General features: G+C 38.8%; 1 protein-coding gene across 15 annotated transcripts in view; it reads right to left on the bottom strand.

The window, feature by feature from the left end:
• Positions 1-12,508, bottom strand: part of CFAP20DC (CFAP20 domain containing) — a 230,554-nt gene that overhangs the window by 161,114 nt on the left and 56,932 nt on the right. For 3 of the 15 annotated variants that reach the window (XM_045493408.1, XM_045493407.1, XM_045493406.1), the window contains one exon: positions 12,066-12,223. The exons of the other annotated variants lie outside the window; for them this stretch is intronic. The gene's annotated coding sequence lies outside the window, so the exon portion shown is untranslated. The remainder of the gene's footprint in view (positions 1-12,065; positions 12,224-12,508) is intronic. 15 annotated transcript variants of the gene reach the window in all.

A 12,508-nucleotide genomic window follows, 5' to 3' on the forward strand; every position in this document is an offset into this window, starting at 1 on the left:
TGCTCATCAGAACAAGTGCCCTCCTTAATTCCCATTACCTATTTAACCCACCCCCAACCCATCTCCCCTCTGGAAACCATCAGTTCTCTATAGTTAAGAAAAAGTTCAAAATAGAACTACCCTACGATCCAGCAATTGCACTACTAGGTATTTACCCAAAGAATACAAAAATACTAATTCAAAGGGATACATGCACCCGAATGTTTATAGCAGCATTATCTACAATATTCAAATTATGGAAACAGTCATTGTGGTTTTAATTCGCATTTCCCTAATGACAAATGATGTTGAGAATATTATCATGTGCTTTTTAGCCATTTATCTATTTACTTTTATGAAATGTCTATCCAAATCTTTTACTAAGTTTTAAATTGGGTGATATATTTTCTTACTAATAAATAGTAAGAGTTCTTTTCATATTCTGGATACAAGAATGTTATCATATATATGATTTGCAAATATTTTCACCATTCTGAGGCTGTCTTCATTTACTTAAAGGTGCCTTTAAATGCAAAACTTATATTTTTTTATAAAGTCCAATTTACTATTTTTTATTTTTGTTTTGTTGACATATCTACAGATGCTTTGCCTAACCCAGGGTCATGAAGATTTCCTGCTGTTTTCTTTCAGAAGTTTTATATTTTTAACTCTTATATTTAGGTCTACAATCCATTTTGAGCTAATTTCTGTATATGGTGTGAGGTAAGGTTCTGATTTTTTTGCATATGGATATCCAAATGGCCCAGCATCATTTGCTGAAACGACTATTTTTTTACCTACTGAATTGCTTTAGCAACTTTGTAAAAAAAATCAACTTATCATAAATGTAAGGTTTTATTTCTGTATGCTACTTCATTTATCTATCTTCTTCATGCCAGTACCATACTGCCTTCATTACTGTAGCTTTATACTAAATTTTGAAATCAGTAAAGATAAGTCCTCCACCTTTGTTCTTCTTTTGCAAAACTGTTCTATTACGAATCTTTGAATTTCCATATAAATTTTATGATCAGTTCATCAAATGCTGGAAACATTATGGTAAGTGAAAGAAGCTAAACACAAAAGACTACATACTGTATGATTCCACTTATATGAAATGTTCAAAATAAGCAAATCTCTAGATGGAAAGAAAGGGCTGGGAGTAGCAGGAGGCGGGGAGTAACTACTCATGGATGCAGGTACTTTGTGGGTGATGAAGCATTCTAAAATTACGCAGTGGTGATGGTTGTACAACTCTGTGAAATATACTAAAAACCACTAAATCATACATTTTAAAGGGAGAATTTTATGGTATGTGGATTACATCTCCACTAAAAAAAAAAGCTGTTATGAGTTCAATCACTTATTGGTGATGGGACTTTGGATAATGGGAAATATAGCAGAAAGATACAGAAAAGAGTAAGCATCACCTTTGTTGGTGATGCCCTTGTGCTTTTGGAAAACATTCATTCGATGACCCACAGTCATTGCTGTAGGTTCAACTGTGTTCCCCGGAAAAATATGTCCAAGTCTTAATCCCTGGTACCTATGAATGTGACCTTATTTGGAAAACGGGGTCTTTGCAGAAATAATTGAATTAAGATAAAGTCATGCTGGGTTAAAGTGGGCTGTAATCCAATGATTGGTGTCCTTATAAGAAGATGGAAATTCAGACATACACACACAGAGGGTACCATGTGACTACAGAGCCAGAAACTTGAGTGATGCATCTATAAGCCAAGAAATGCCAAAGATTGCTGGCAACTGCCAGAAAAGCTGGCAGAGAGGGGCATGGTAGATTCTCATTAAGTGTTTCAGAAGGAACTAACCCTGCTGACACCTTGATCTGGGACTTTTAGCTTCCAGAACTGTGAGATAATACTGTTGTTTCAAGCCATCTAGTTTGTGGTGATTTATTATGGCAGCCCTAGGAAACTAACACAGAATATTTACATCTTTATTATTAAAGACAAAGGGTTTCAGGAACTAGAGTCAACCTCTTGGGAGTTTCAATTCCTTCATCTATAAATTGGGGATAGTGCTCGCTTCGGCAGCACATATACTAAAATATAAATTGGGGATAATAACATCTATCTATTCATCATGCTGAAAAATAAAGAACAAATAAATAAATAAATAAATACAATTAAAATTAAAAAAATTATAAACATGAAAATGAGAACACTGCTACCTGTGAGAAAAAAGGGAAATTTGTTTACACAGCCATCAAGTGCTAGATACTGTTCTATTTGTTGGGATAGGTGGTGTGCACAGATGTTTGCTTTATTAATATTTTATGATATATTTCTTGGGCATATGAGTGATAGTCAAACCCTTTCTGTACTATCCCCAGAAAATCAATGTAAAACAATAGTTCCTTTTAATGTCCTACTTTCTTGTCTTTTTGGCTATATTAATAAATAAATACAATAAAATACAAAACTATAAAAAAGAAACTGTGAAGCACTTTGTAAATATAGGATATTACTCCTCCAGATGTATGTTTCTAATTGATTTGTCAGCTCTAATTTATTGGGTTTTCTCTTTCCTTTTCTTCAAGATCATCTGTTTTTAAGCAACATTCACCTTCCTTAGAAAAGCTACAGCCTGGATGCTAGAATTCTCTAACATAAAAGTGAGATGTCAAACCATGGAACTCTCATACCACTCACTCTCCTAACCCTACCTCCCAGCACCCCCACTCCGAAAAACACACTTTGTCATAAATTGTCAATGAACTCACGTTTATTTTAGGAAGTACAACACCAATGCACCACAACCTTTTGTTTATACATAGGGTTAGGGGACTGCTTGTTCCATAACTGACTATTGTGTTGCACTGAATAGTATCATTATAAATGATCACTTTTTAAAGACCACCATAAAGAAGATATTTGGCACTAAAAGTACGTTTTTCACAAATTGTAAATCAGGATGCTCAATTATCAATATAAAATACTACATAAACTCTGATTATTAGGGATTTCTGAGTATTTAGAGTCTTGAAAAAACTTTTTAAAACTTTTGCCCTCAGTGATAATTTGGCAGAATCCAACAAGGGGGGGGGATCTGTTAAATGTCCTTGAACACCTCCAGATTTTCCCTCCCTCTTCATCTCTGCTTTCCTGATTGTATCACTATAGCTGTAGATTATGAACCTTTAGGTAATGTATACATTCTTTTACTCACATGAAAATCTCACGTGTCCTAAATGGAGAAGATTTTACAAGTACGTAAAGATACACTTATATGGAGGTTCATTACAACATGGAGAGAAAAACAAATAGAGAAATTTTAGATAAATATGTTATCCTATACCCATGCAATAATATATATAGCAGCTACTAAAAAGAATGAGACAGATTAATATGTAGTAACATGGAAAGATTCCCAAGATAAATAAAAGTAGGTAGGCCCACTGTCACCATACCAAACCAATTTCTATAAAGTATAAATGGTAGATTCTCTTTGTGGAAAAAAGAATTATAATACCACACACACGCACACACACACAGAGTTAATCTCTGCAGGCACTCACAAAAAGTTACCTTTAGAGAATGATTTCAAAGATTCTTAATTTAGGTATGGATTGCTTTTATTATATAATTTCTAAATGGAAGAGCTTTAGCCCATATGGACAAAGCAATGATTAGTAGTTTACTATCTGAAATAAAATAAATAATCTACACAGACAACGATATATAAAAAAGAAGGTTTAAAAAAACTCTTTACTTCTTGGGACCTCAAAAAAGATATGCAACATTTCACAGGTACCACAAGGGAATTGTAGCTAGGGTTTTGCTGCGAGGCCCATACTCATGTGGGGAATCAATAGACCATCCTTCGAGGTAAGAGCACAACAATTTACTTATAGTGGTTTATCGAGTGCTTAGTTCAATACGAGTGGACATTTTGTCAATAACATTCTAATGGATGCTATGGATGACAGTTCAGTGCTATAATATACAAGCTGGAAGGCCATATAATAAAATCTATAGGTCCCTGGAGTCAGAGGATGATCATTTGTAGAGGAACTAAAGAAAAACACCAAGAAATGTCTCACTGTAGAGCCTAATAATTGTTTTGAAGTAAAAAGCAAATAGATTTGGTTATTATGGATTGCATTAGTGGTAACACATTGGTGCCATTTTTATACATTCTTTTATCTTAAAATATTTTAGTAAATGAAAGGTGAAATTAGAAAGCTTTCCTTCATTTGAATTAGGCTGGAAGCTTATCAATGTAAACACACTTCCCAATTAAGTTAGACAACACATAGAATTCATCACCTGAATCCTGTTGGTTAGAAATAAGAGCTTGAGATGAGCAGCAAATTAACTTGTTCAATTCCATAGTCAATTCACAAGTTTCCAGCACAAGGCTAACGTGGTCACATGAGCTATATCTGTACCAATTTTCAAAGCAAGGAAGTGTTCCCAGAAGGCACAAAACTACTGCTCGTTTAAAAAATATGTCCAATTAGATATCAAGATAATTTTATGGGGAGAAGATAATACCTGTCATTTTCACATTTGATTTCTGAAGCATTCACTATTCCCTTTTTCTTTTCCCTAAAGCTAGATTTATGTATTATTCAATATTCTGGGAGGAATTAAAATGTGCATTCAAATAGTTCCTATAGACTTATATCTGGGAGCTTCTGGGTTCTCTTCTCTCTCTCTCTCTCAAACATTCTTTTCCTTGGGGACTATTTTCCACTCCCCCCTCTGATTTTAAATGTTTTCTGTATGTTGACAATTCCATCTACATCCCTAGCCCTGATTCATTCCTTGAACTCCAAACTGCTTACTTCAAACATTTCCTGGATATTCCACAGACATTGCAAATGAAACCCATCAAGAGGAAAACCAACAAACAGATTCTTAACTATAGAGAACAAACTGATGGTTACCAGAGGGGAGATGGGTGGGGGATGGGTGAGATAGGTGATGGGAATTAAGGAGTACACTTGTGATGAGCACAGGGCGATGTATGGAAGTGAATCACTATATTGTACACCTGAAACTAATAACACTGTATGTTAACTGGAATTTAAATAACTTAAAAAAAAGACCCCAATTCCCCATCCTCACTACTCCCAGCAGGGCTCAAATCAGAAACCTAAGGGATTTCCTCTCTTCAAGTCTATCAGTTCTATGTTGAATCTACTCATTTCTCTAACTCTTATACTGTCACTCTGGTCCAAGCACTATATGTCTTGTCTGCACAGCCTTCTAGCTGGTCTCCCTGCTTCCATTCTTATCCTCCTTTCCCTAGTCAAGACTCTCAAGTGCATCCAGAGTGACCATCTTACATGGGGATCTATTAGCCTGTCTTATGTCAGTAACTTCACGCTGCTCTGAGAACAAAATCTACGTTCCTAGCTCACAAGGTCTATAAATTATCCTGCCTCACTTACCAGGTCTCATTCTCTATAATCAGGAACCTCAAAGGAAAAAAAAATCACTCTACATGGGTTAAATGAATGCCATGAAATATCTCCTCACAGAGGTATGGGCAGGGTTGAGGGAATGAGGGATGGTTAGACACTGAAAGGTAACAACAGAGGGCAGCCATAACCATTCCTAGGTGTATAAGGGCAAGAGGAGGACTGGAGCCAGAGCAACTGGATCTTCGTAGGAGGGGTCCCGCAGAAGGAAAGGAAAGAAGTACCCTGACTTCTCTCTTCCTGTCCTCTGATCTCCTGATGATACTTCCCACTGACTGAAAGGCCTGAGATTGAGGGAGTCTGGGTGATTAATACAATGTGATGTGGGGGAACAGAAGGCATGTGCTGCCCTGGATACAGAGCACATGAGAGAAGACAGTCCGTGGATCTGGAGGGGTGGAAGGGAGATAAAGCAGCATGCATGCCAACCTCATTTGTGCCACTGTACAGCTTCACACCTGGTATACTCTTGTGACAGGAATTTGCACAGGGCTTTTCTTTCTGTGGCTACCTTTTTCCTTCCACAGCTGGTTCTTCATCCTCCTTCAAGTCTTAATTTAAATATCCTTATTGCCCTACCTAAGAACAGGTACCACCTTGGTTAATCCTTTGCCTGTTTCCTTCAGAGTACTTACCAGATTTGTAGCTATGTACTTGCTTTTCTCTGCCTTCTCCTTCAGAATATGAGGGCAGAGGCAATGTGACTAGCAGATGCCTGCCATACAGTAGGTGCTCAGTAAATATTAGCTGTATTAATGTTGGCCAAATTAGATAACAAAATCATAAGGCTGTGTCTAGAGACAATAGACTTACAGAAACATCTGCATGAATTCTAAACTGAGGTAGCATTTGGGAAAACCCACATAATCTTTATTTTTCTGTAAGGCATGGTTTTAGCTTTTAAATAAATCTTAATGCAAAGTAAAAATCTACATTAATAGATGTTCCATTCCTTGTTTACTTAAAAGGAGAGTGTCTATTATGACACCAAGGGTCTAAAAGAGAATAACTGAGTCATTTAAAAGCAAGGTTTATGCTCATTTCTTTTACTGCTGTTTCTATAGCAATAGCATAAAATTACCTGTTTTGGTCTGTGATGCTCTTGGTACTAGAGTATTAGTCATTTCAACACCTTTTTTTTTTCCTTTTAATTGAAATAAGGTAACAAAAGAACAGGGAGTAGCTTTGAATGTGGCAACACTTGGCTGTAGCTAACATTTTTTAGATATAAGAAGATGGCAGGTGCAAAACATAATCCACAGTGGTGACAACTCTTCCACATGATCATATGTTTAAACATCTACGTGCTTCTCTCACCTCCTCTGAAAGAGGAGCATCAGCTGATTCCAAATTTCAAAGCATTTTAACCTACAAATGACAAGGGCCTATTTGATTTTTCAGAAAGTCTATAAAAAGCAACCTTTGGTTTCACTAATACACCACATTATTTTTAAAGAAAACTGCATTTATTTTTTATTATTATTTTTAAATTTTTTAACATTTATTTTTTATTTTTGAGAGACAGAGCATGAGCAGGGGAGGGGCAGAGATCAGGAGACACAGACTCTGAAGCAGGCTCCAGGCTCTGAGGTGTCAGCACAGAGCCCAATGCAGGGCTCAAACCCATGAACTGTGAGATCATGACCTGAGCCGAAGTTGGATGCTTAACCTGAGCCACCCAGGCGCCCCAAGGCAACTGTATTTATAATGGGCACTCTCCACTTAGGATTCATTCAACAAGGTGCACCTCAACATCTAAGCAGTTAACAGATGAAAAGTGGTTGTGAGTGTTGGCAGGGGAAGGAAAGCCAGGAAACACCTGATTCTGGAAGGAGGCGAACGTGGAAGTCAAAACACACAAGGAAAGGGAGGAGGATCAAGGAAAACTGGAAGGTAAAAGTGGTTGTGAAATGCTGCCGACACATGGGTCACTGCTTGCAGGCCTGACAATACGGTCACCCTTCCCGAAGGAGGGAGAGCAGCAGCACTGGCAGAGGAGAGCTGTGTGTGTTATAAGGGCCATTACTGTCATTACCTGGCATCTCCAAAGGGCAACTGGAGTGAGCACAGGCCATGGGAGCAGGCCAGGTTAGCTTTAAATCCTGGTCACTATCTGCGAAATTTGAACAAGTAATTGTCAGAGCATTCATTTCTTCATCTGTAAAATGGGGTTAATAATACCTCACTTGCAAGGTTCTTGTGAAAACAGGAGGCTAGCCCTCTTTATGCCATCTGTTGCTATGCCCAACCCCTGCTGGTACTTAAATTGGACCAAAATACCTGAATTAGTCTTTCTCAGCTAGAAATGCTCATGTTGCATGTATGAACACCTACAATCAGAATTAAAAGAGGTGAAACAGTTGAAGCAAATGTTTTTCATAAGCAACAGTAATCAGGAAGTATGGAGTAACTTCTAAAAGATGACAGCAGCCATCTTGGCAAGCACTAGCATAAGTCCTGACTGTGGCCAGGAACCTACATCGTGCTTGGGGCTGGGATACTGGCCCTGTGGGGATCCCGTGTGTCACAAACAGTGACCATATGGCAAGACTGTGGGGATGTAAAAAAATCTGGACATTGATTATTCCCTCGTAAAAGTTTTATAGCTTTTCTGTTGGATACTGGAGTTACTGGAGGATGTCCTTCCTGGAGTTACTGCAGCCCAAGAGGAGAGGGTCTGGAAACTGGTGAGAGAGCACCAAGGCCTGCATGGCCCTTCGTTCTGGCCTACAGTAGGGAGAGACCAGCAGAACACAGAAAACAGAGGGACACAAGGCAGATTCACAAGGACCCCTACGGCCACCTTCCTACCCTTCAGGTTTTCACGATCCTCATACCATCTCTGACTCCCCCACTCTCTCTCATTCTAACCTTCACACTCCCATCTTCTTTCTGAGCTTGAGAAGCCAAAGGCTTTTTTCCCTGTTCCTGATTTGTCAGGTTGCAAATCTCAACTAAAAGCAATCTAACTGCCTCATAGTTGACAGCTCCCCAGATGTATGAATGTTAAGAAAAATCGTTAACTGAAACAAAGCAACATGGGGGAGATATTTCTGAACTTGGGACTTCCTGGCACTTCTAATGCAGGGGTTCCCATGACCACATTTTGAGAAACATGGCTGACTTCACTGGAAAAGCACTCCTTGGGCTTTCAATTCTTTTCAATCCCTACCTCTTTTTGGCTACCCTCTGAAATATCCACTCTATTCCTAGGTCCTAATGCATTCTTGCTATATTATTTAAGTCTAACCTTAACCGGGGTTCTTTATTATTCTGCTCATGGTGGTGAGGCTATGATTTGTCAGATGCCTTATGCCAGGGCTCGAGCTTTAGAAGTTACTACCCAATGAGGTCCCAAAGGGCTTGCTTCTTTGGAGCCAGAGGCAGGACTGGATGGTATGAACCTTCAAATAAGGAGAATTATAAAACTTCCAATTCAAGTGAAGGCAGTGTGGGAGAAGAGAATAGGCTTTTCAGACTATCTGAACACAAATCGTGGTTCTTCCATTTATTAGCTATAGCGCTTTGGGCATATTAGGGCTCTCTCTTCTCAATGTCCTCATCTTAGGACATCTTAGGAATAAAAGTAGGCTCTATCTACCTTGTAGAATTGCTATGGGGATCAGATGTGATAATGTATGGAAAATGCTTAGCATAGTCTAAATAAGGCATATCTGTGCTTTATGTGTTAACTGTGAATTGACTAAGTTTTGCTCATATTCCAGATCTTTAAGGTTATAACAAAGCATTTCTCCAAGTGTTTGAGCAAAATCAAAGCTCCTGAGAAATGAGCCACTCTTGATCATCCACCTTTGTACAAAAAGAGGATGGCTCTTGGTATGACAAGAATACAATCTGGGTTCTGAATGTCTGTAAGAGAATGTCAACTCAGTCTGGTATCTACAGTACATTGATCTCACCTGAAGCACCAGCACTGAATGTCAGCACTTATGCACGTGTCAAAAAATTCAGCTACGAACTGACTGAATCTAGCACTTGCCAAAGGCTTGCTTGAGATGTCTGATGTTCCAAACCATATTATATTTCCCCCGCTAAAGAAATGCCTTCACAAAGTTGAGATTTAATGTTTCGTCCTCAGGGGTTTTTTTTTCCCTTTTTTTTTTTTTTTTTTTTTTTTTATGGAGAATCAATATAAGAAAAATCCATTTGAAGAAAACTTTATGTCTTTTGCAGAAATCATATCCCGGATGGCAAATAGGTTTCATCTTACGTGCCAACATCAAATGACTGGTAGTGACTGGAGTGCTCTGTTAAGAAGGACTGCAAGGTTGCCATGATCGATTAGCATGGTCTGCCGGGGACACCAGCGAGGAGCTGTGGTGCCTCTGTGATACATCTACCCACGTTCCCACTGCCACAGCTGAGGGCACGGCTCACTGTGCAACATGCTGTACCTTGTAGGAGCACCTCCTCACTGTACACGTCCCATAGGCTGCTCACCACTGAGTCTTTGCACTGTGAATCCCTCTGTCAAGCTGCCCTCCTCCCACAATCAAGTAGCCCTCAGAACTTGAAGAAAAGGTTACCTAAAAGTTACTGAAGTGGACTCACAAAGGGTAAGATTTGAAGACAGGATGCTTCTCAAATCAAGGTCTTAGAGAGCAGGGCAAGGAAATCTAGTGGAGGCTAGACACTATGAATGAAACTTAAGCCTGATTAGTCGTTATTAAGAACACACAGATGAAAGAAGAGGGTTTGAACAGAAGAAGGAGAGTCAGTAGGAGGGAAAAAACACATTTGGAGAAAAATGTTCTGACCATGGGCCATTAGGGCAATGATGGTATTTCAGACAGCTCAAAATGACAAATCATTGCAGTGTGTTTTAAAGAATTCTTTACCAGAACCATTTTAGTGATATTAAATTGTTTAAGTGGCCATCTGTGGAATAGTGCAGCAACCGGGTGGGTTTATGGACCAGTCTGGAACATCCATTAAAATAGCTACACGTGCTGCATGAAAGCTGTTTGTGACTTTCCTTTGCCAATCACAAATATGGTTAATTCCACCTTGGTAGTCATTTTAATTTTCTATAGGTTACTTAAAGCAGAAGGAATGTGGGTGCACTAAATTGTTTCCAATTTAATAAAGAATCTATTTTTTTAAAAGCACAAAAGCCACAATTTTAGTTACCAGTTTTAGAACTTATGGTTCCGTTTTAAATCTTTTCTATTTGAAAGATTTACACAACAAAATCAGAGCAAAACATCATAATGGATAAACATAAAAGAGACTGTCTATTCTTATTCTACTCAAAAATTTGCTTACTGGAAATAAAAAATCAAATATTTTATTATCTAAGCCTAATAACAATCACCACAACACACTAAAATAGAAGTTATTGCTTATAAATGTCAAGAATGATAGTAATAATAATAAACACTTATACAGGGCTTACTCTGTGCCAGCTGCTGTTCTGAGTTCTTTACATTACATTGTAATCTTCAAACAAACCCATGGGGTGTGTCTTATTCTTTCCACTCTGTAGATGAAGAAACTGAGGCACAGGGACAGTAAGCAACTTGCCTAAGATCACGTGGCTAGTGAGTGTGCGAACCAGGTTTCAACTCTAGGCAGTCTGGTTCTAGCATCTGTCCTCTAAACCACTACGACGTACAACCTCCTCACCTTTGGTCCAGAAATCCCATTTAACCCCTGTGTAGGGCATGATAGGAGGGGTGGGCTCAGGCTATTTTTGAGCTTCATGCCTCTCAGTGTTCCTTTAGTCCCCATGCTTACTGTTTAAAGAAAAGGAAAGGATGCTTATGAATTTGGTTGGTAGGAAAGGAAGAATCCAGTTGGCAGGAAAAGCTGGTGACAGGATTCCATCTTGTTTATTAAAATCAGATCTTTTCTACTCACGTGAAAAGCCCAAAAGAACTTCTCCTGCACTCAACCATCAATAATTGCTACTGGCTTCCTATTTCTTCAATTTATGGTGACACCGTATTTGTCAGACATCCCTGAGCGATCACTGGTTTTTGAACTGTGAACTAGCTTAGTGATGAGAGCACAGCTTCTGAATTAGTTTCTGATAAATTTCACCAGAGGGGATGGGAATAATTATCACCCTTTGCCCCACCGCCCTCAAACCACATGTCGACCAACAGAAAATGCAGGGTGCGGAATCGTCACACTGTGAAGATAGATGTAGCCTAATGACATGGAAAGAGATGCCAAATCGTTTTCAACTTTAGAGGGGCCAGCCTTGCAAGATTTAATTAGCTTACAGTTGAGAAGTAATTTGAAGCTTCAAATTATAGTTATTTAGAGACTCTTGAATTGCTCATCCTTTCACTTTATAAAACTACAATATGAGGCAGACTTCCATGGAAAAAAATGATTAGAATAATAATAATAAAAAAAATCCCTACCGAGAGGCAATAAAAGGAGTGGGAAGAATCAAGCTTGGGAGCCAGGCAGCCCTGGGTTACAGCCCCACAGGTGCAATGCTGGGCTATTCATGAACTTCTCTGAGACTGTGTTCTCATCTATAAATTATCATTTGTCTTTATGATGCTGTGTGAGCTACAGGGATTTGGTAAAATGCCTGGCATATGTTAACATTCAATAAATTTTGGCGTACTTAACACAGTTCCTGTTCTCAGTTTATACTAACTCTGAAATCTTCTCTGAGAGTCTCCGTTTCTGAAATCCACTGCTCCTTCCTCTTCACCTCTCCTCGTGCTTTCGGAAATCCATCATCACTGGCCTCACTGCGACAGCCTCTTAATTTGGCTCACGCCTTCTAGTTTTCCTCTCAGCATCTTAACACATCTGTAGAAAGACAACCACCAGTGTTATCTTCCTAATTTACGATGACCACGATGAACCCCTTGCTACAGAATAAAATCTGAAAACCTGTGCCTACTTCTCTGCCTTCATCTGCCATCATTCTTCACTCACTCCTATTTCTCTAGCGAAACCAAAATACCAGTGGGATCCCCTGTACATGTGTCTGCTTTGGGGCCTTTCACTTGTTCTACAGCAACTTTTGGAAACATCATCCACTCTATCAAGTATCTAACTCTAACAGGCAAAGAGGAGACCTGGAGATTACTT

This window comes from Leopardus geoffroyi, chromosome A2 (assembly GCF_018350155.1).
Source record: "Leopardus geoffroyi isolate Oge1 chromosome A2, O.geoffroyi_Oge1_pat1.0, whole genome shotgun sequence".
NCBI lineage: Eukaryota > Metazoa > Chordata > Mammalia > Carnivora > Felidae > Leopardus > Leopardus geoffroyi.